The 24380-nt window shown below is 39.0% G+C and overlaps 1 protein-coding gene across 2 annotated transcripts in view; it reads left to right on the top strand.

Annotated features, from left to right (window-relative positions):
• Window positions 1-24380, top strand: part of MARCHF1 (membrane associated ring-CH-type finger 1) — an 843574-nt gene that overhangs the window by 373043 nt on the left and 446151 nt on the right. For both annotated transcript variants that reach the window (XM_067737026.1, XM_067737025.1), the window contains exon 3: window positions 5997-6205. The gene's annotated coding sequence lies outside the window, so the exon portion shown is untranslated. The remainder of the gene's footprint in view (window positions 1-5996; window positions 6206-24380) is intronic.

Consider the following 24380-nt stretch of genomic DNA (forward strand, 5'->3'; position numbering starts at 1 on the left):
TGCATTCTCTCTGTCATCAGCTAGTCTCCAAATATGTGACAACATTCAGTCTCCTGGGACTTAATCTAGTCATCTATAAAATTCTAGGGTGCTTTCCAATTTTACTTCCAAATATAAAATTCTATGATTCTATTTTCAATTTACACTGAATAAAGACCAGTAAGAAAAATTTATTTATAGAGAATTCAAATAAATAATATTTGAGCAGATATGTGTATCTCTACATCTGAACTTAAATTTTATTTAGGAGTGCAAAGTAATGTTATTTGTTTTGTGTTTTTGTGCATGTGCTTGTATATGTGTGTGTGTGTGTACACCTGATTAGGAATGTCAGGGCCCAACTGTCCTTTGCTTAATATCTTAAAACCATATAAGAAGCACTTAATTAAATTTGCTCTTTAATTTTCTGATGCATTAAGTCAGAGTTTTGACACGAATGAGGAGAAACTACTATTTCCTTCTTTAAGTCATTGAAAGTGTGAGAGTAGCTTTCCTGCTGGGCTCTGAGGAGGCTGGGGTTCCTGAGACCCTGGAGATGCTGACGGTGACATTCCAGAATACAGAGGGCAGAACATCACTACCCGTGTGAAAAATGACCCCCACCCCATTCCTCAAAGACCCGGGTGGAAAGGTTCTGAAGCAACAAGTGACTTGAACAGTACCGTGATTCCGTCTCCCGTCTAGATGCCATGCTTTGGGATAACTGCTTTCCATTTTCTGAAGATATGTGAAAAAGTAGATATTTGCCCTAAGAGATTTGTTTTTTCTTATCTGTTCCTTGTTCAACCAGATATACTAATATTTTGAAAGTTATAGAGCACATTAGCAAAGACTAACTTGTAGATTTATATGGTGGGAGAGCAAGGCTGTTTAACTTTATTTTCCAAAACAAATCTTGTTTTTTAAACAAAATTTTAGTTCTATTTGTCTGGCCAGGAAAAAAAAATAGAACATTAAAAACTCACCTTTATTTAATCCTAAACTATGTCCACAAAGCTAAGTAAATAATTATATATGCTTATGTTCCTTAGAATTTTGATTACTTTTAACTTGTCATTTTTTTAGATAATTTAACGAAATGACCTCTTTTACTTTCCCTTAGCAAATTAGAAGGGAGCAAAGGTCAGTCCTATGAAATTAATAAGGAGATTCTGTTTCTGATGATGTTCTTTTGTCATGAGCATAATATAAAAATACAAACTAGTACAACTGACTATTTCAGCGCCTCTGTAATTATCACACATTTTATGTGGCTGTGAGGACTGCTATTGATTCTCCAAAAGACTGAAATGAATTCCTTGGCTTCGTTGTGATCTGCTTCAACCTCAGAAAATAGATGTGTCCAAAATTAGGACCAATGCTTTCCAGAGAATAAAATCAAGGACTCTGAAAGTTCATCCCAGCCATCATCCTGTCTTCCGTTTTGCAAGTTGATCATCTGATTGCTTCTGAAAGATCTTCAGGGATAAAATGTCTACATTAAATGGATGTTCTTCTAATTACAAAAGATGCTTGTATATACCAAATATAATCACAAAGTGAATTCCCACTATCAGACAAAACACAGAAAAACACACCATTTTAGAAATGCTTCATTACATTGCACATTTTTTATGAACCCAGAACTAGAAATTTTAATTATTTCCGTTTTTTTCCCCTCTCGTTATTCCCATTGATCTTATTTTGCTTGAGTTTTTCCCTAACCCTACATAACTCTACATAAGCATATGGTTCAACACTTCCCCAGTAAAAACAGCATTTTCAATCCAAGTTCCTTTCTCCCCTTCTTTTACCAGCTAGCATAAAGTCTTTGTGTGACGCTATCTTGTTCATCCATTCTTCCTGATGACCTGTGACAGTGGCCATCCAGTGCCTTGTGCAATGGCACCTCGAAAAGTCATTCCATCCAGGTTTCCTCCCATTCAACAGGGATGCGTTATGAAATCTCCTTTCCCCAGCTCAGAATGTCTTGTTTCCATTTTCAGAATTCTCTTAAAGTTCTTACCTTTATTACTTCCTCTAGCAATGCACTTATAACTTTGATACTGCTTTGCATAGACTTTCTGTTTGAGTCCTTTGGCCTGATTTCTTCCTCCCAAGTTTCAATCAGTGTCACGTTCGAATGGCCATACATGGCTTAAACAACTTGATAACCTGAAACAAATTTTCTGTGGCTTTAAAAATAGTGTCCTGAACTTGAACCTGCCAATCTCACATTCATCTCTATGACTTGAAGTGACTTGATCACCTTCTCTCTACTAAGCCCCAACCCGGACCCCAATTCCTCCTTAAGATGAACTATTTAGACCTATAATGATTTCTTGGTGCTCAAACCTTCTTTGACCCTTACATTCAATATTCTATATTATGTTCTGAATGTTGATTGTATTGTACCATGTATTTTTCAAACTGACTTACCTGTGGAAGTCCTATCCCCCTAAAGATACAGCAAATTGCTTGACTACTGAGATTGTCCCACATAATTTTATATATTACCTCCTGCTCCTTAATTCCTAGCATGGTTCAGAAAACACAGAAGATGCTCAATAAATGTTTGTTCAATTATCAGTTTCTCCAGTAAAGCATTAGCAGATGTTTACTTGGTTCCTTGTCTTTGCCTAATAATGTGTTTCTTTTCTTGCTTAATTACAATCAAACTGAATAAACCTTTTAGAGGTCATTTTTAGTTCTTGAAGCTGGCAAAGACTGAGGTAGGTCTTATAGTAGAGGATCAGATGTATATTTCATTTTGTTTTCCTTTTAAACTAGAGACAACCGAGGCTATTGAGAGCAAGGAGAAGCACCAAATCAGAACCTCTTCAGAAAGGCGGAGGTCCCAGCATTAGAATCATCAACTGCAAACCCCAGTTATTAGCCAGAGGAAGTAATTAGGGTACTGTCCCCAGAGCCAGGGGTTGGAAGCCAAAAGAAATGCAATTCAGGCGTGTGTGTGGAATAGTATCCAGGTAGAGAGAGAATATTCCAGGGTGGTTTCAACAATAATTATGGTCAGTAGTATCCACAAAAATCAAGTTTGGAAATCTGGATCATGTCTTAGGATTGATTGTGTATGTAGAGACAAATCAGCTGAGTGATTCTAGAATCTGGGGCTCTTCTCTGATATGGGGGCCAGTGTCTGGTAGTGCTGAGCTGTTGAGTGCACTGCTTCTTGTTTATCCCGTAGGGTTTAATTAGTGTGCGAGATAGACTGTGCTCCCACAGGAGAAATGCATTCCATTACCTTTTTCTTAGCTTTGGATTGTTACATAAAGAGTCATCCCAGTGATACTTCATGCTTCTAGCTAGGAGAGCACCCTGGGAGCTGCTTAAGCAAAGGTGTTAGATAAATGCATCCTTGACACTGGCTGGTATAGGTTCCAGTGTTCCAAGGCTGCACAGTATTAGAACCCACAGAGTGTTCAAAGCATTTTTTTCCCCTGATTTGAAAATTTTAAAAGCTTAATTTGTGGCAGTACCTCATACAGTACTAGGGAAGTGTTTATTAAACATCCTGATTATTAATTATTCCTGTTATATATGAAGCATTTAGTTGAAAAGACATGATAAACCATGTTTATTATGTTAATAAGAACTAAACTCTTGTTTAGTGTATAAAATACTTGACAAAGTAAATCTTTTTCCTGATTTGTATTCTAAACTTTAAGATAAAAGAAAGCTAATTGAAATGACTCAACCACATAAATAAAATTAACTTGAAATTCAAATCTGAGTTTTTAAAAAACCTCAGAGCAAACAAGGGATAACAGCACATGCATAATGAGGTAAAGGATTAAGACACCAGTTTAGTTAATTCGAGCTAAAAATCTCCTTTCCTGTAACTTCAATGAATATTTTAAACAAAAGTATTTAAGTCTAAGTTATCTGGAAAGCTGCCTTAGCTTTTTACGGAAATTCTCATGGATGTAAACACAGACGATACTACTTTTCTAAACAGGTTCATAATTTACATTTTAGTATTTGTCACACACTATTAAATTTACAGATTTCTGTTTACATCCTTTCCTTAATTAAGACAGTCCTTTTGGATAGCGGGATTAATAGTTATTTTTAAAGTAAGGAAATACCAACCTCACAATTACAGGTCATAGATGTGATCCTTGAGCTACAGAAATGTTTAAGCATTATCTACTTAACTTTGGACATGGCCGTTTTGGAAGAGTTTGGCTTTTAGTCCCTTCATTAAAGCTTCACAGATACACTTTGTGACCTCAGATGATGAATAAATACTAGGTTTAGGGCTATCTAACTCTATTTTTTACTATTTTAAAGCAAGACATTTTGTCACTAGGTAAACTTGCAATAGCTTATTGTTCCAAGGTTATTTTATTGATATGCTGTGGTGATTCTCAAACTTGGTTTATGTTAGAATCCTCTGTGATATATTAAAGAAGCATCTACTTCACATTTTCCCTGCAGACAGGCTGAACCTGAATCCATCGTAAAGTGAGTCTCAGATACCATCCCCCTGTTATGAAATCTCCCAGATGAGCCTGGTGGCCAGAGAGCAAGGGCTCCTGTGAGGGGGCAAATTTAGGCTGAAAATAGATTAAACTTGCAAGTACATCAATGTTCATTTCAGTAAACATTTAAAGTTTTAGCAATCTTTGATGATCTTTGGCTTAATTGCTAATGAGAATGCTACCTTTTTCGCTTTTTATCTTTGCCCGAGTTTAAACAAGTTGGAATGTCGTATAGAAATGGCATTATTGTTAGAATACAAAGCTAGTTAGAGATGAATTGCAGCTAGAGACTACTTTGAATATCTCCTAGTGATTAGGGACAAATTTGAACACATAAATGCCTGAAGACATGTAAATACAAATTTCCTGAATGTTGCTTTTTTGGGGGTGAAGAAGCACAAAAGATAGTGGGAGATTTGATTTACTCATAACGTCTGGAAAATAGAAATTGCGTGTATTAAAATAAGAAAAGAAAAGTCTGTCCTTTTAAAAACAGAATAGCAAATCTAACAAAGCATGATCACAGGAGAAAAAGGATTTTTTTAAAGTTAATATATTTTGAGAATTCACTCCACTGAGAGACTGGATTTTTTTTTTTAATTTGAAGGGCAGAAATTTGGATTAACCATTCATTTTCTCCAAATTGTATATCTATAAAGAGGACAGTAAAGTCCTTAGCAGAGTCTACTCCCTTCCTGGAAAAGCAAGGAGAAAATACTCTTGGTTCTAACAGATATATTTCCGGGAGCACAGGAGTTGCAGTTAAAGCAGAAATGGGCAGTTTGGGGCTCCAAGCCTCGGAGTAAGGATGCCCTGACTCCTGTTGCTGATGTCTCACTGAGGAAGTGCAGGCAGTAGGCAGCTCTCTCTAATAACCGGTCAAAGAAAGACATTTGCACTTGTTCCCAGTCTCTTTCTCTGTCTCTTATTTTTTCAACACGTCGTTGGATTCTCTTCACTTCAAGGCAGATCCTTTAACCTAAGCAGATTATCGTGGTGCATTAAGGGCACAGCCAGCTAGCCGTATCTTTCAAGGAAGAGATTTGGCTCCAAATAGGACACTAAGCTTTTCAGCCTTCTGCTTATTTACCTAGTCAGCAGGATGCGGTGTCTCTGGGTGCTCAGCGGGCTCCTGGGGAATCAAAAACAGAAGAGAAGGGAGAAACAAAAACAGAAGTGGCAGCCGCTGCAGATATGGGAGTCTGTGCCATTAAAGGAAGCGGTTGCTAATAAGGGCCTGTGAGACCTACGTTTCCTTGGTTTCCATGACAGTTATTAGGTACCATAGAAATTGAATTGTCTCCCACAATGCTCTTAGGGGAGAGGGGATGCTCCAGTGACAAAGCGGTGCAGTTATGACTTGCAGTAAATCGTTCTTTTGAGATGCAACCCTCCCTGGATTATTTGCTCTTGCATTTCTTTTCCATTCCCTTTCAGTGTGTTTGACATTTTGGCCAGAGACCCTGGCTTCTGCTGCACAGTGTCTCAAACACTCTTTTCCCCCTTTTTGTTTAGAACTGAGCTTGGCAAAGCCAGGATATGAACAATTGTGCAGGTGGGCCCCTCAGGGCGAGTGAAGAGATAAGGCATCCAGTCAGGGACTGGCCACCTGCAGCCCTGCCAGTATGCCCCTCCACCAGATTTCCGTAATCCCCACCCGGGAGACGGCCAGCAATGGGAGAAGTTCAATGGGCAGAAACAAAGAGAAGAACAAGGAAGTCGAGGTAAGAGGAGGTTTGATTTGATCAACTAGGACAGCCAAGCCAGCTGCAGCCAGCACTGCTCTGTGTGCCCCCAGGAGTGGCCACGGCTTAAGAGCAGCTGGGCTGCCCCTCTCAGTGTGTGATGGTCCATTGGAAGGGAATCATTGGTAACTAACGGAAACGTATTAAGTGTAACCTTTATTTTCTGAACGAAGGAACCAAATCCTTGAGGACAGTTGCTGCTTGAAAGATAAAAACTTCTCTTTGTCTAAACATCCTACGGAGTCACTTTGGACTCGGATGGCTCCCAGGGCTGCCCTGGATGGCTGTGACATTGCTGTCATTCATTTTCAGACAGTGGGGCTGTTGACGCCTGCTAATTTTGCCCACTGCCCTTTAAGCTAGAATGTTTGAAAATAACTTTCTTAACGAAGTGACAGAGAAGTAAGAGCTGTGACAGCTGTGTTGCTGATGACATAATATGAATTAGGACGGGACTTCACTGCCTCATACGATCTACTGCTTCCGTATTCATTCTCAGGGGTGTATGTGGATTACTTTTGTTTGATGTCTGTTTCATTTGTATTGTTTTTCTTCAAGCGTTATTTGAAACTTACATGGGCTAGAGAAATAGAATATTCAACTTATTACATTTAGGCTGTATTTTGCAGTGAAATCTAGCCGGGGCTGTTCTAAGTGAAACTGCTTGAAAGATGCTGGGAACTTATTTCAAAGCATTTTTAAGGAGATTGAGCAGACTCAAGGATATTGGGTGAAAATATTATAAATGTTGTTGTGTTCCCCTAAAAGGGATATTGAGACAGAATGCTAGAATCTGTAATCCTCTTGTTCCCTCAACATAACTGTTGTCTAGTCCTCAGGACCCATTAGCTTTGTAGAAAATGAACTTTCCCCATGTCTAGTTCTGCATGTTCATTCTTTTTTCTTAAGAATGGATGGTAGGGACAGAAGGGGCAATGAAACAAAACCAAAACGAAAGAAACAAAGGGAGTGGAGTGTCAAGGAGAGCCTGAGAGGAAGAGAGTAATGAACTCGAATCACCTTCAAGGGAGAAAAGACATGTGTAGCCTCTTTGTACTTTCTTTGTACTGATTTTGAAAATGTCATCTAAGAGCAAGCAGATCGTGACATGTCTAGAGTTTGTAGGAAACGTCGGAAGATGTGCCTGACTCATGTAGTGACAGACCCTTTTACTCCAGTCATTGCGCTGCCATAGGCTCATGGCGTATTTATGGAGTTTCTGAGAATGAAATATCTGCAAAGTGAGGAAATTTATCAACTAAGTATTAACTGGAACTATTCTCTATGATATGGCTTTCTTTTGACTTGGTGATGTGATTGTTAGACAATCAAAGAGCCATCTCTTAAGTTTATTGGGTGGGGAGTGGAGTGAGAGACACTGATCAATTCTGAAAATGGGTATGAAAATGCTAAAAGCAAGATTTATGAAAGTTATACATTATTTACTCATCATCTAGATTCTTTGCATGATCCTAAGATGATTTGGAAGGAAACTTCACATGAGAATACTGGGTGGCACTTTTGTTTAATATCCATAATGATCAACATCTGAACCATATTTGGAAATGAAAACACTGTTTTGATTCCCACCCCCTTCTTTGGCATTATGTCACCACCAGAAATCTCCTGCTGTTCATGTCTACTTGGCAATGAGTCAGAAAAAGCTCGAGTGGCTTATGTGACTTTTTAAATAAATCACACTTGGTTGTTTCCTTGTTAGAAATAATAATGAAATTATTCAACCTCAAATATGAATAGCCACGATCTTTATCCTGATATTGATGTTAAGCCACATCTTTAGAAATCCTCAAAAGTCTTTTGAAAAAGTTTCCGTTTATGAGCAGCTATGTTTTCTTCAGGGGCAAACACACTTACTATGTCACAGTTTGAGTCAGTGGACATTCTATAGGAAAATTGGGTTAATTATTAGAGAAATAAAGGAAATTCCCAGCTTATATATTACTTTCTTAAAGAGACAGTTCTGAGCATCATAAAGGGAAGTTCATTTCAGGTTCAAGTACATCTTAGTTTTCTATAGGATGGAGTTAATTAGTATCTCTTTAAGAGTATATTGAAACATACTGTTAAGTCTTATGAGCCATTAAATTGTTTGTCTTGATGGACTAAATAGATAGTCCAGAAAAGTTGTGAATGCCATTTAAATTGAATAAATTAAACAGCATACCCTGTGTGTGGAAAGCAAAAAGAATCTATTCAGGGCAATGATTTCTGTAATTTCAAGTCTTGATTCTCTCCAAAGGAAGGCAATACATCTGGTATACATGGGGACATTTCCTAATGGTTGAACAAATGAGACGTATCTTCCTTTGAAGTTTCCTTAATGTATTTTGCCTGTGCTAAAGTTATCCAAATAATACATGTGCATATGGGGCAAACCATCTAATTTCAGAATTAAGACTTTGCTAATTTAAATGTGAGTCAATTTAATTTGTTCTTTTAGAAACTTAGAGTCTTTCAAATATACTAATCTATTAACTTTACATCTAGTTTTTTGTTTGTTTTTGGGCATATAAAAAAAGAGAAAATTTGGAAACTATTTCGTAGCTCTTATTACACTCCAGAAGATTTAAGCTGTAAAAAATACATAGACAAAGATCTTAAAAAATAATAAATCTAAATCAAAACTACAATGAGATATCATCTCACACCAGTCAGAATGGCCATCATCAAAAAATGTAGAAACAATAAATGCTGGAGAGGGTGTGGAGAAAAGGGAACACTCTTGCACTGCTGGTGGGAATGTGAATTGGTTCAGCCACTATGGAGAACAGTATGGAGGTTCCTTAAAAAGCTACAAATAGAACTACCATATGACCCAGCAATCCCACTACTGGGCATATACCCTGAGAAAACCGAAATTCAAAAAGAGTCATGTACCAAAATGTTCATTGCAGCTCTATTTACAATAGCCCGGAGATGGAAACAACCTAAGTGCCCATCATCGGATGAATGGATAAAGAAGATGTGGCACATATATACAATGGAATATTACTCAGCCATAAAACGAAACGAAATTGAGCTATTTGTAATGAGGTGGATAGACCTAGAGTCTGTCATACAGAGTGAAGTAAGTCAGAAAGAAAAAGACAAATACCGTATGCTAACACATATATATGGAATTTAAGAAAAAAAAATGTCATGAAGAACCTAGGGGTAAGGCAGGAATAAAGACGCAGACCTCCTAGAGAACGGACTTGAGGTTATGGGGAGGGGGAAGGGTGAGCTGTGACAGGGCGAGAGAGAGTCATGGACATATACACACTAACAAACGTAGTAAGGTAGATAGCTAGTTGGAAGCAGCCGCATGGCACAGGGATATTGGCTTGGTGCTTTGTGACAGCCTGGAGGGGTGGGATAGGGAGGGTGGGAGGGAGAGAGACGCAAGAGGGAAGAGATATGGGAACATATGTATATGTATGACTGATTCACTTTGTTATAAAGCAGAAACTAACACACCATTGTAAAGCAATTATACCCCAATAAAGATGTTAAAAAAAAATAAAAATAAAAAAAAATAATAAATCTAACCCCAAGCTTTATAATGCATATACATTTTGACGTATTTTGCATGGTATAACATTATAATCATTTATCTATTTAGTTAACTAACCCTGGAAGTGCAAAACACAAAATAACATAATCCATCCAGTTTGGACATAGTTTGTATTAGTGCTCAAGGGAAGGATGCAGATTCATCTTCCAGAGACATCGGCTCTGGAGGTCCTCGGGCAGTTAAAGGGTAGTGTGCCTTCAGACACAAGATTTTATCAGCACAACCAGAGATGATCCATCTCTTACGAAGTGAATGGACTAATCAAAATTACAGAAGGTATATGTACAATGCAGTTGGTCAGATTTATTAATTTGTACCTGGAGATATTTATTTTAGTGATGAAATGCTTGACTGCAAGCAGGAAAGTTCTGGAAAGGAAATTCGTAATCAGACCGTCCTTCGTAGCATGGAATCAGGAGGGAAGTCAGATGGTTTGGGGTGGGGTTAGTTCGTCTACACCTGGAGAAAGCCGGGATGTTGAGAAGGCCATGGGGGAAGCACACCTCTGATGAGCACCATAGCTCCAGGCCTGTCCAGAGCTCTCCTCCTCTCACTGAAGACAGAGACTGACCAGTTTAGCTTCTTTAACACTCATCTGCATGCTTTTCCAAATGGCCACTTTTCTATTAATCCAGTCTTTTCCTTCTGTTTTACATAGATTAACATCACTTATTAGGCTGCAATTAATTCACACTAGGGATCTGGGCCTATAAGACATCTGTCTCTTACAAGGGGAATAATCAAATTCTTAGACCTCAGGGGTATTTTAATTTCATACTCTATAACAGGAAATTATAAGGATTGTACAAAGTCCAGTGTTTAGTTAACCTGTAGCACATACTCCTCATGACCTTGTGGAATTTATAAGCAAATGTCCCTAAGATCCATTGTATTTCAAATGTGGAGATAAACCAGGGACCAAGCCCAGTGTTACTGCTACTGGCCCTGCATGCTGCCAGGCCTCCATCAGCACACTCCATCATTCCTCAGATGATGGGGGCCACGTCAGAGGAGAAAAGGCTGGAACCCTTTCCTTCCTACTTTTCCTCACTCTCAAACTGACCATGCATGACAACCGTGCTTTAGAAGGGTTTTGGGGAGAAGAAAACAAAAACAAATAAACCTCTGTTTATATGTACATTTTCCTTCCCTGCGTTCACAATTTTATGATATTTCTCTACTTCAATTTTCCTTTTTTTTTTTTTAAAGAATCTTTAACTTCCCTTCCTTTTTCCTAGGATACCCCTTTTAAGATCTTCTATTTGTCTTTCCAGTGATAGCCCAAAGGGATGCCCTTCCTTACTCCAAGTAGTGGCTGATCTCTTACTTGGCAATCCCTTCATGAACTTTGGCGAATTGAAAAAAATATGGCTTTTGGAATATTCTTCATTTTGAAATAGTGGATATATTATAGATTTATTCTATTTTTAGAATTATAAAAATCATAGAAAAATCATAAAAGTTAAATAACATATTTAATCTCAGGGCCAGAGCCTAATTTGAGATTAGCCAAATCTAGTTCCAAATTCTATGTGTTTCTTTACAATTAAGGTACCACAGACTTTTCCCATTGCTTAACCAAAATTTGTGGATCAAAGGGTTCCAGAATCAGAAAGTCCCTTAAAAATTCTTAATTCCACAGTTGAAACCCAGAGAGGATGAATAACTTGCTTACGTCGTATGAGTAGTTAGTGGTAAAGTTGGGACAAAAACATGGGCCTTCTGACTGCCATTTTCTTTGTCCTTTCTATTATTACTGAATTTACTGATTTTTTTCTTTCAAGGCACAAAATTACAATCCCCAAACTTAAAAGAGTTCATGTAACCCTCAAAGCTGCTAACCTCTGAATGGGGGAGTTTGGGTTTCTTGTTGTTAGGGTTAGCTGCCCATGACTCATAGGTTAGATGCAATATAAAATGGGTCCAACTTATAGAATATACCTAGAATTAATTTTATTAAAATTTAGAAAATAAGGTGAAACTAAATAATAATGCTCAAAAGAGTTTGGTAGGGAGGATACTGTACTGAGATTCAGAGTACCTGAAATGCAGTCCTGGCTTCACCAAAGCCTTTTAACCTTGAGAAACTCACTTAACATCTCAAGCTTGTCCCCTAGAGAAAAAAGTATGTTTACTGGTAAACGCAGAAAAAAGTAAGTTTGCTAGATCTCATTTCAAAAGTGAGAGCCTTTTCTTTTCTTCTGTTACTCCTTTAATATAACCATGTGACCGTGCTTCACTCTGGACACCCAGGGACACGGTTGTCCCCAAAGGCAGGTTTAGCTAAGGCAGGGTGGGACTCACCTTCAGTGGACACCTGCTGTCTGCTGCCCATCATTCATTCTGCCTTCTAGTAACAGTGCTCAGAGAACCAGCCCTGCCATGTTCAGCCAGGTGACTCAGGACAGACTTGATGGGCTTAAACCAATCGTATATCATAATACTCTGTCATAGGAAATGGCTCAGCACTGGAAACATAGCTCCATCAGAATCGATAGCACACATGGAGCCTTTAGTAAACTTCCTGGGAAGAGAAGCCTTACTCTTCCTGAAAACCTCTGGAGTAGACTAGCTCTCTTCTTCTGAATGGTTTGTATGAGGACTTCAGGTCTGTAACAGGATATTGTGAGGGAAAAGGTTGGCGTTTCAAGGGGACCAGAGATGCTGTGGATGCTGAATCTGACTTGGAAACAGGCAGGACAGAAGGAGAGAAAGAAAACCTACGTTCTACATGATGGCAGTTGAGCCATGGGGTCAATTCTTGCTAGAAACCAAACCTTGTTCAAAACCAAACAAAATGATTCAATATATGTTCTTTATTGGTTAAGCCATTTTCTTGTTTGGATGTTAAGTCACTTACAGCATGACAGGGTCCTAAATGATTCTTTGCCAAAGTGTAGCAGCCGACCTCTGAGGTTGGAGAGAGCCGGGTTCCAGGTAAAGCCATCACAAACATTAATTTATGAATAACCTGTGCGCATTTACCCAGAATGCTCTGTATTATCCAAGTGAAATGCATTTTGAGCAGGAATGAGCCCGACGCTACAGGGAGAATGCCAGGGGGTAGAAAGGCTAATTCACTTTTCATTTTTCCAAAAGTACACTTTCCAAGGACTCTCCTGAGTCTAAATTGTGTATTAGAGTCCCATGTGCTTAGCGTGAACTCCACTGAGCATGCTAATAGTATTGAAAGACTTTTCTATAATGAAAACCAGGAAATTTCCATATTATTATTTGCTTTCAGAAACAAAATTAGCATAATTCACATTAATTTTTCTTGTTTAAAACAGATGTTGTGGATAATTGCATTAATCAGTAAGACTGAATAACACATTTTATTGACTATTAAATGAAAAAAGTAATTGCCAACACACCCTCGTCGGTAGTTTTTAAATTGTGGGCTCAGTTAGGCAGGTAGATTGTTAAAACTCCTCGGGTGTGGATTTTGGAAATTATTATGAATTTATGGCTGATTTAATGAGACTCAGTGTGATCACTGTGTTTGAAAGATTGTAGAACAAAATTCTTGATGCGGAAGTGTCTAGGATCATGGGAGGAGCAGGTGTAGCTACCCATGTTTTATTAATCAGGATGTTTAGAACTTGCTGATTACCCAACATTTAACTCGATTCTTTGCAGCACAAAGGGAGCACTGAGGATGCCAAGATGGATTTAGAATCTCTAGGTTTGAGGTACCGCTGAAGGGGGAGGATGGCAGTGTGAGCATTGCTTTCCCCTGGCTCATTCCACGAAATCACCTCGAGCCACTTGCAGCCGCCTTCATAACCTCCAGGTGGGGATGAGAAATGACATCTATTCAATACTAATTCTCTCCCCTGTCTCTGCAACCCTGTTAAATAATTGAAATAGGCATGACACAAGGGTGGAACTGGTGATGAGACTTGGCTCTTAGAACAAAAGGCAGAAGGAGGCAGAGTGTTTCTGGGTGTGGGGTTCCTGACGTGATGGCTCCATTCATCATCTGGTGCAAATCTGGATGCGGCAGGCAAAGAAGACAATTGCAGAGGGCTCTCTTCCCCCAGCCGCTAACAGAGAATACACAGGCTCTGATACACAGGAGCGCTTGGAATTCTTTAGGATTTGTGCTTTTGATGTCAACATCAAAAACAGAGCTTCTTAGGAAAGAATTCTGGCTCCAGGAAACCGCTGGACACGCAGTGCTGCAGGGCACTGGAAAGCTCAGGCATGAGATACAGAGTGAACAAACATTTGTTAAGTGAGGCACCGGCTATGTTTTCACAAATGGTCACATTTTTTAACAGAGAGTAATTATTCCTACCTGTAAACCTAAACACTTAATGCTAAACAAGTTCCACACAGTGGTGTAGGGCTGTGAGTGCTTCGTGGTGGCTGAAAGTTGTGTTCCAGTTGTGCAGACTTAGATCCATAGCAGTTTTACTTTCCAGTTTTATTCAAAATTACTTTTCATAAAGTTACAAAATATGAAAGAGATTTGTTATTGTAAATTTTACAAAGCTTTAAAAATTCAAATTCCAGCAAGATGGTTTTGTTTTAATCTAAAACTACTTTCTCTATGACCATTTAGTATGAAACGACTACTGTAGTACATTCAAGTTTGGAAGAAGTGATATCTGCTTATCATTAGCCAATAACACAGTAAAGGATTTGCCTGTGACTGGCAATGTTACCTTCTTACTCAGGGATTCTGTTTGGTGTCCAGTGAGCGCATAATAGAAATGTCATGGCTTAGAATTAGAAGAAATCTCTTGCATGTTACATGTGGAGAGGCAACAGAGCAAGGTAGTTAAAAACGTGTCTGGAAGAAAACTAATTGGGTTCAAATGTGAGCTTTGCCACTTTTAGTGGTGGGACCTCGGCAATATTACTTGACATCTTTGTGCCACAGTTTCCTCATATGTAAATAGTGACAAATGTGAGACATTCCTCACAGTTATGAGAATTAAAATGAGTTAATATTTCTAAAATGCTAGGAAGATTCATTGAGACAAAATAAATACCATTAAGTGTTTGATAAATAAAAGTGGGAAAAGGAATCAAATCCCTATTTTTCATCAACATAGTTTATTATTTGCAGTGAATAAGACCCATTAGTTAGTATCTTCCCTTAGTGATGAAGTGATGAAGACCCAAATCGAGCCTTTCATAATAATGATGATGTTAAAAAATAATGAAAATAAAAAGCTAGCTCATTGCTATTCAGAGTTTGCCCACACTCTGACCTTTCTGTGTTTAAACTCTCTATTTGCCTTAGATAAGTGAAACCTAACTTATGGCTTTTCTTTACTGTCTGAATGTCAATCTCACAGCGGCTAAACCAAGAATTTTCTAGTGTCAAAAGAATTTGTAGAAAAATGCATGCTATCTTTCACTTCTGTTCCATGAACATATTGCCAAGTGTTCTTTACTTATGCTACTATTTCTCAACATTTCATGGGCCTTTAAATTTAAGTATTGTAAATATCTCTTTGATAATTCTTTTTACTTTTCTTCATCTTTATGGGGGTGATGCTCTCAATTTCCTTTCATTTTAACAACTCTTTAGTTATCATGTAGAATAGCCCATGCTATGAAAAACTAAAATAACCAATGATACTGAAAGGGAAAGTTTGTTGAAAGTTTACATGCATAGGATTGTGAATATCTGAGCACTTAGGGAAATGGTCTTTTTTTTTTTTTTTCATTTTTCTAAATCAAAATAACACTCTTCTTAACAAAGTAACATTGTTCTGAAGATCTTTTAAATTGTTCTGAAGATCTTTTAAATGGTCTTCAACTGAAGGATGAAGACTTTATTACAACTGTCGAACCTACAGCATTTACCTGAGGTGCTGGCCTGGTTTAATTCTAAGTGAATTGCTCTATGAAAAGTTTTATTTTTCTTTTCTTCTGATATTCTTTAGGGACATTAGTGCTTTCAACTTCAGTGAAATAACTTGGAGAGTAGAAATGCCTAAGAAAAAGTCACTATGCTGAATTTGACTTGGGAGAACAGAATATGAGATCCTTGGGAGTTGATTTACAGGGACTGGCTAACACTACAGGTGATATTTAATAGGTGTCAGTTACTCTGCCTTTGTATGATGTCAGCAAAGGAGGTGACCATGTTCTCCCAGGTGCCTCAAGCTGCAGAAATTCTGGGCTTAGTATGTAATTTCTGGTAATCAGCCTTAACAGATAATCTCTCTTCCCAGCCTGCTAAATGAATGCGCTATAAGGGTAAAGGCAGTTTTCTCTAATCTCGACGTTAATATAATATATATAATGAAATGTATTTATAACGATCATCGTTATTATATCTAATATTGTTAAATACTACATGTCCAATAGGAATAGTTTTATGTGCTTTCCATGGTAACTCACAACTTCTCTATGAGATCCTACTCTGGTTGCTATTTCTGTGTAATGAATTGCCCCCAAATTTAATGGGTTAAAGCAACCATCTTATAATGTCCATGAATTCTGTGGGTTAGGTGTTTGACAGCACACACTGAGACGCTTTGCTGTGCGTGGCTCTGACTTCCAGTCTGTGACTCCCAGTCGATGACACTGAGGTGACTCAAATGCTAGGGACTGGGATTATCTGAGAGGTCATTCACTCTGATGTTGGGCACCTGACCTGGGATTATTAGAAGACTAGGACCACCCACTGAATAACCTACACATGACCTCTTCATGTCTCTCCATCTTCACGGCAGGCATGGTACTTCAGGGTAGCCAGACTTCTTGCATGGAGACACAAAGTTCTAAGTGTGAATTTTCCAACAAACAAATCAGAAGCTGCATTGATTTTCATTTTACAGCCTCAGAAGTCACCCAGCATCTCTTAGGCAGTAACCTATTTGTCAAAGCAGCTGCTCACATTCCTACCTAGATGCAAGGACAGTGGATATAGAGCCCACCTTTATTTTTTTTTTTTTTTTTTTTTGCGGTACGCGGGCCTCTCACTGTTGTGGCCTCTCCCGTTGCAGAGCACAGGCTCCGGACGCGCAGGCTCAGCGGCCATGGCTCACGGGCCCAGCCGCTCCACGGCATGTGGGATCTTCCCGGACCGGGGCACGAACCCGTGTCCCCTGCATCGGCAGGTGGACTCCCAACCACTGCATCACCAGGGAAGCCCAAGCCCACCTTTTGATGGAAGTAGTGTCAAATAAATTGGAGCTCATGTTTTAAAGCCACCACAGCTCACCTGTGGTCACAATTACTTACACACCTTCCTTTGCATTCCAGGGTGCAAACTACAATTATTCCTTTCCCCAAGCCCTCTCAGGTCTCAATCCGTTTTTTCATCAACTAACAAGTCCAGGATCTTGTCATCTAAGCTATCTAGGTGCAAGTGAGGCTTCTTGGGTGCAGTACTTCTAGGATGGTTGTTTTCAATATGATGAATTCTAAAATAAAGAAACACACTGTCTCTCTGCTACACACTCAACACTTAAAGGTTGAATCACCTCCCTAGACACTCCTATTCATGAAGAAAGAAATAAGAGACTCACAGCAGACCCTGGTCCATAATAGTTCTGAAATCTGGGTACTTGTTGCACATTCTTTGACTAGGCTTGTTCCTGCCTCCCAGACGCAGTTTCCTGAGGCTCTTGGTTCTGCTCTCTAGCGCTTGGTTATTCCCTTTTCCTTATTCTTTCTTTGCTATAAGATACCGTCTGTCCTTCAGATGAGAAGCCCTCTCAAGCTTGCTTCCTGCTCACAAAAAATGGCCAAGGCCTCTTTTCACTTTGGACTGTCTCTGTCCTTTTCAGTCAAAGCTGACCAATTTCCTTAAACATTTTGTAGGTCTCCTGTGTTTTGATTTATAATCCATTTAATTAGACAAAAGCCATATGCAAAATTTTCTTCAAGATCAACTCAACTATGTTGGCTTCCTGTGAGACAGCTGGAGACAAGGATCTTAACCTTCTCAGAATCCCCATGTTTAACAGGGGGAACTTTCCAGGGATGCTCTTAAGATCTTGGAAAGGGTTTACAAGGCACTGCTTCTAATCCTTCTAAGCTCTTAGAGTTGTTTTTTTTTTTTTAATTTCTTCTTATTTATTTATATATTTGACTGTGTTCCATCTTAGTTGTGACATGCAGGATCTTCTTTGCGGGCTCCTCTCCAGTTGTGGCGCGTGGGCTCAGTAGTTGTGGCGCGTGGGCTCTCTAGTTATGGCGCATGGGCTTAGTTGCCCTGTGGCATGTGGGATCTCCATTCCCCAGTCAGGGATTGAACCCGTGTCCCTGGCATTGGAAGGATGATTCTCAACTACTGGACCACCAGGGAAGTCCCCCTGAAGAATTTTTATAATCATTCCCTTGAATTCGTTTTAACTCAGAGATGTTTACCTGAGAGGAACCAGGATTTGAGATTTGCACTGAGGCATTTTCTTAATTTGAAACTCTTCTGCTGGGAGAGACTAAGGATAGAAAAATAAGTTTATTTCTAAGCAAAAGGAGCAAGGCCTGGTTCCCTTATATTTCCTCTAAATTTTGCTTCAAAACTGGAGTTCTCTTTCCATTTGTCTCTACATTGGTATCTTATCATATGCAGCCTGTAAATCTCTTCAGCTACTTTCTCATCATATGTGAGAGTGTTGCCAAACTTTCTGCCACTAACAATGTTCACCCTTTTTTTCAACCTCCAATACCAGTTTCTTCCTAAATTTCCCATCCTTGATCAAATCTCCTTGAGATCTTTCCACCTGTCACTAACAGTCTCTTAAAGGTTGGTGTTAGGGTTCTTCAAAATACCAGTATATGGTCAAGCTTTATGTTCTAAAGCCTGCCTTCACACTTGATAAATTTGTACAGCTTGTTCTAAGAGTCCCTGAAGAGGTTAAATACAGATTTTGTGTTTGCCACATTGTTTTTTTAAAGGATATGACAACCTATTTTAATACCACATATATATATATATATATATATATATATATAAAAATCATCTCTGCCATTGCTGGATTGGTTAATCTCAGCTGCTAAATTAACTTTACAACTGTTAACAGTTACTGATAGTGACTAATTCTGATTCTTCTAAATCGAGCCCTTTAGATTTCCATACCTAGCTGATCTTTTAATATTTAAGACTTTTTTTAGTACAACTATCCCTTGCAATATGAATAAATCTAATACTTTAGAGTGTATTTTAATTTTTTTAAAAATTGAACAATATCAAATGCAAACTGCAGAATCCTTTTGACACGGCTCTTTCCCTTGGCTAATTCATATTTCACTCTTTTTATAATATTCTGAATGACAATATAAAAGGCATACATCTTAAATATGTAATATCGTATTTGGAAGACTCAGTGTTAGACAGTATCTGAAGAGATCAAATCTTCTCACCTAGCCCCTAGACCTTTAAATATAGTAGCTCTCCAGCACACCTTTTTCATGGAAAGTGTATTTTTTCAAACGTACATGGGTGAAGGCTCTGTTTTAAGTCTTTTCCTTGCCCCATGCTCTCCACCAAATTTGGTTCTGTGGGATTTTCACTAACAGGACCAACCTGTCTGGCAAGTCTACTGTGATAAACTGGAACTAGCCTAACTGTCAATCACTACAATTACGTTACATGTAATAAACTGTCTCCTGGGTTTTCTTCGGCCAGTACCTGCGAGCTTTTCTTCAGTTTTGGGTACAGGAAGCTCAGTTCTGCCTCAGGGGTAGGATTACCGTTTCCATTTACCTGTGATGCTTTCCCCCTACTTCTTTATATGTCTGGCTCTACCCACCTGTCTGAATTTGTCTTAGTACTGCAGCCCCCTACCCCCCTTTCTGTCCCACTCCTTGGTATTATTTACTTGGTTAATATAGATCCCAATCCAAAATTACCTAACCTGTCTACTCCTCCTTGAAAATAAGATACAGAAGGAAGAAGTGCTTTGCCTCTGTCCTTGTCTATAGCCACAGCGCCCAGAGCTGGGCTGGTGCATTGCAGCCCTACAGTAAATATTTGTGGGAAGAAGAAACTGTGTGTAGCACTCGTGACGTGATGGTCTTCCTTCAGTCTGTACTGTTCAGAACTTGCAACTTGCTGGCAGTGTTGGGTTTAGTTCCAACTGTTGCATTTTAAAAGCACTGTTGACAAACCAAAGCATTCCAAGAAATGGACAACCCAGGGAGGTGAAGAGGCTCAAAACGATTTTTCTGTAAAAATTTAGGAGCATATGTAGAGTATGTATGTCTTAGAGAATAAATATTATGCATAAAATCACAGTTTTTCCCAAGTATTTGGAGAGTTGAGCTAGGGGAGGGATTAAATATGTTCTATCTAGTACTAGAATGCATAACCTAGCATTAAGAGGACACAATGTCAGAGTCTGATGATAATTTAGATTAAAAGTAACCAAACTCCTCTTTTCAGATTAAAAAAAAAACCAGAGTGTTCATATCAAAATATGCCTTAAGATATTACAAGTTTTGAGATGGATGTAAAGCTAGAATCCAGGTTTGCTGGCTCTCACTCATTGTTCTCTACATTCTAACGTTCTTTCTATGAAACAGCACTTTCAAGCCTTTGAGACTCCATTCATTTGTCATTCATTCACTCACTCAGCTAACAAAGACGTATCGAGTTCTAACTATCTGCTAGCATGTAGCACTTGGTGATAGAGTTGTTCTGCACACAGACGAGTTCCTGGTGCTCATAGAGTTCACATCCATCATGTGGGAGAAGTACAATTACGGAGGTCAGAAGTAGTCCTGTAAGGAGGTGGGATCTTTTTTCACTATACATAAGGACTTATAAATCTTGAGAACTGGCTGTTTCATTCTGACAAGAGAAGTCCTGATTCATGAAGCAGAAGGGCTCCTGAGACACTGAGGGGGTCAATCAGTCAGGAAAAGGATTTGGAGGGAATGTTCTAGAGGGGATTCAACTTCCGAATGGGGAGACAGTCCTGTTCTTTTTCCTCCAGAGTCTGCTTTGCTGTGTTTTGAAGCATGCCCCATGCATGATTGATCTGTCATGAAGAACTTAGGGGATGATTCATTGTAGTTCCTGGGTGGTCTCATTGGCCCCAGGATCCTCCAGGACCCAGGGGAGAGCAGAGTAATGAGCGATTCTCCACTCAGGCAGCTTGATGTAGTCCTGGATCACACTGCATCCCTGTGCTCAGTCAGATGATACTCAAGGCAGTAAAAATAGAGCTCCACAGCTTACTGTAACTTTTCAAGCTAGTAGGTTAACCCCACAGAATTATTTTTATTTTTAACTTTAATTTCTTTTTTACTTTTCTATTGGACTATAGTTGATTAACAATGCTGTGTTAGTTTCAGTTGTACAGCAAAGTGATTCAGTGATACACATACATGTATCTGTTTGTTTCCAAATTCTTTTCCCACTTAGATTATTACAGAGTATTGAGCAGAGTTCCCTGTGCTATACAGTAGGTCCTTTTTGGTTGTCCGTTTTATATATAGTAGTGTGTATATGTCAGTCCAGTCTCCCAATTTATCCTTTCCCACCCTCCCCTTTCTCCCTTGGTAACCATAAGTTTGTTTTCTACATCTATGACTGTATTTCTGTTTTGTAAATAAGTTCATTTGTTTCATTTCTTTTAGATTCCACATATAAGCGATATCATATGATATTTGTCTTTCTCTGTCTGACTTCACTCAGTATGACAATCTCTAGGTCCATCCATATTGTTGCAAATGACATTATTTCATTCTTTTTTATGGCTGAGTAGTATTCCATTGTATATATGTACCACATCTTCTTTATCCATTCCCCTGTTGAAGGACATTTAGGTTGCTTCCATGTCCTGGCTCTTGTAAATAGTTGTGCAATGAACATTGGGGTGCAAGTACATTTTCGAATTATGGTTTTCTCTGGGTATGTGCCCAAGAGTGGGATTGCAGGATCATATGGTAGCTCTATTTTTAGTTTTTTAAGGAGCCTCCGTACTGTTCTCCATAGTACACCTACTATTCTGCCCAGCGCCACGAAGACATGACATGAACGGAACCTGGAAAGGTGTCACGCTGTCAGAGTGATGATGTTGTTGTGTCTTGTGTCCGAGGCTCTGTCTTTCTGGCTCTTGGAATGAGTGAGAACAACTGGGCCCTGCTCTGTCCTATCACCCTCCTGCCCTTCTCCTTGCCAAGTGTCACTCTGGTGAAGTGATTTAATTACAAATCTGTTTCTTTGACTATAAGTCCTGTTTATTTAAATAGTGGTCACAGATTTCAGATTATTTTGAGACTGTTTGTTGCTGTTCTCCTTAATTCTTCCCCCAAACATGTGTTATGAGATGAATGATTTCCGTTCATTTCCTCTCCCACTTCATTTTCCACTCGGATCTACGTCTGTTTGCTGAATGATAAATGCATTGATTAGTAAGCTACATGGCATCAAGTTTAAGAAAAATTGGATCATAGAAACAAGTGGCATGTAGCATATATTTCTGTTTCACGTCATTCGTTTTGATCTGTTGCCCATCCAGATGGACTTCAATGTATGCCACTTTATCACAAAAGATAAATAATGGAAAGATGAACTTCCAGTCTGAGGAAGACCGTTTTCACTTTTACATTAAATACAATTTAAGTTTCTGTAAAAGGAGACTGTTAAAATACATATTCCTGTTATCCTGTCACATACCAGCTTTATTGTCAAGAATCAGTTCCCCAGAAAGCATTATTTCTTCCCTGAAATGTCACCCCTCTGACTGAGATCTCTTTGAACAGATTTTAAAGCATTTTTATTCCAGCACAAAATTTGCTTTAACTTGCAGAAAATGCCGTAGGAAACATACTGAATTTCATAGTGCTGCTCTTATATTTTCTTAATTGAAATGGTACTCTTACATTTTGAGCCAGCACAGCACATGAACATGCAAACAAACAGTTCGCCAGCTGTGCACGTGTGTGTGTGTGTGTGTGTGTGTGTGTGTGCGATCCCATTTCTCTGGCAGTGTGCAGGCTCTGACTCTCTCTCAGGAACCGCCCCCCACTCCTTTCTTGTGAAAGCTCTTGGAGAAACAGGTGATCGCTCTGGAGAGCACCTGCCCACCCTGCCCCACTGGGTCTCTGCTGAGAATGAATTCCAACCCTGTGCCTATGGCTAGCTGCAGTGCCCAGCTGCTTCTCCCTTGTCAGTTGGGGATCCTGGCTCTTCCCAGGACCTCGAATCCTGCGGACCAAGCTCTGCCACAAAGCCATCTTCCTCCCTGCTTTGCGTGGGCCAGGGGGAGTCATTAAGCTTAGCCCTCCTAATTAATGCACTGTGGCTAGACGTGGTGGATTTGGATAAACAATTCCTGAGCCAAGAAGTCTACTTTTTATTTTGTTGCATTTTATTTTCCAGGGCTAATTTCACTTCAGAGCTGTTTGTTGGCTGGGGGGCAGATGGACGAGAGTCATGCTGAGTAAGAGAGGAAATGATTGCCAAATATTAGGATTTGGGTGTTTGCATCTACAATCCCAGGCTTCTCTTAAGTGCAAATGAAGTAGTGTGTCCAACTGGGAAGGATGCCCCGGAACTGTCGGAAAGCAGAAAGCCTTTATTCAGTGCTGGGCATAGAGTAAGAGCTCAGCAAATGTCGGTGAAGTGTAATGGTGTTTTTGATTAATGCTCTTTGTATGCTTTAAGTGCTTCAAGTATTATTTAATAATGGTAATACATGGCCAGTGATGGACATTTTTCTGTATTCAGAGAAAAACAAATACATGGTGGTAATCATTGTCTTTGAAACAAGTAGTAAAATGTTTCTAAATGCCAAATTTGGAAATACCCAGGTAGAAATTTAAGTCTAACTTTTCCTCTTACTTTATTTATTTTTGCCCAGTTTCCATAATAGGAGTGTCTTTAAGTGAGCGTTAAAATGCCTTTCAAAAACCGAAACAAGACTTGCATTTTTCATGGGTCATAAGGTATAGTGAATAGGGTCCAAGGAGCATTCAAGAAGCTATTTGCAGAGAAAGGATTCTCGTGCAGATGGGTCCAAGGAGCCTTGAATTTGATGCTCTCACTAGGGGAATACTTGCAGCAAATGAATACCTACAGCAGCAAATACCAGTAGGATGAAAGATATTTCCATCCATGCCAGGGGGACTCTTACGAATGATTAATGGATAGCATATCAACTAGAAACGTGAACGACCACTTTGATTGTTAATTCCATGTGTTGAATTGGATGTTTTTCAATGAGATTAATATTTAAATTGGTGAGCAGATTGCTCTTCATAATGTGAGTGGGGCTCATCCAATCAGTCGAAAGCCTGAATAGAATGAAAATACTGGACTCCTCAAGGAAGAGGAGGTTCTCTGGTAGACTGCCTTCAGCCTTATCTGCCATATCTGCTCTCCTGGATCGCTGTCTGCTGGTCCATACTGCAGATGTTGGACTTCCCAGCTTCCATAATTGCATGTGCCAAGTCTTTACCAAACAAAATCTCTCTATATTATATAAAGAGATTGATATATATTCTATAATACAAAGTGCAGCGTGTTAATGCACTGTATATATATGTGTGTATATATACTATTTTCTATTTATATGCATATATACATATTTATCTTCTCTTGGTTCTGTTTCTCTGGAGAACACTGACCCACATGACCACCACTAGCTTTTGAACGTC

The sequence above is a fragment of the Pseudorca crassidens genome, chromosome 4 (genome assembly GCF_039906515.1).
Source record: "Pseudorca crassidens isolate mPseCra1 chromosome 4, mPseCra1.hap1, whole genome shotgun sequence".
In the NCBI taxonomy this organism is placed as follows: Eukaryota; Metazoa; Chordata; class Mammalia; order Artiodactyla; family Delphinidae; genus Pseudorca; species Pseudorca crassidens.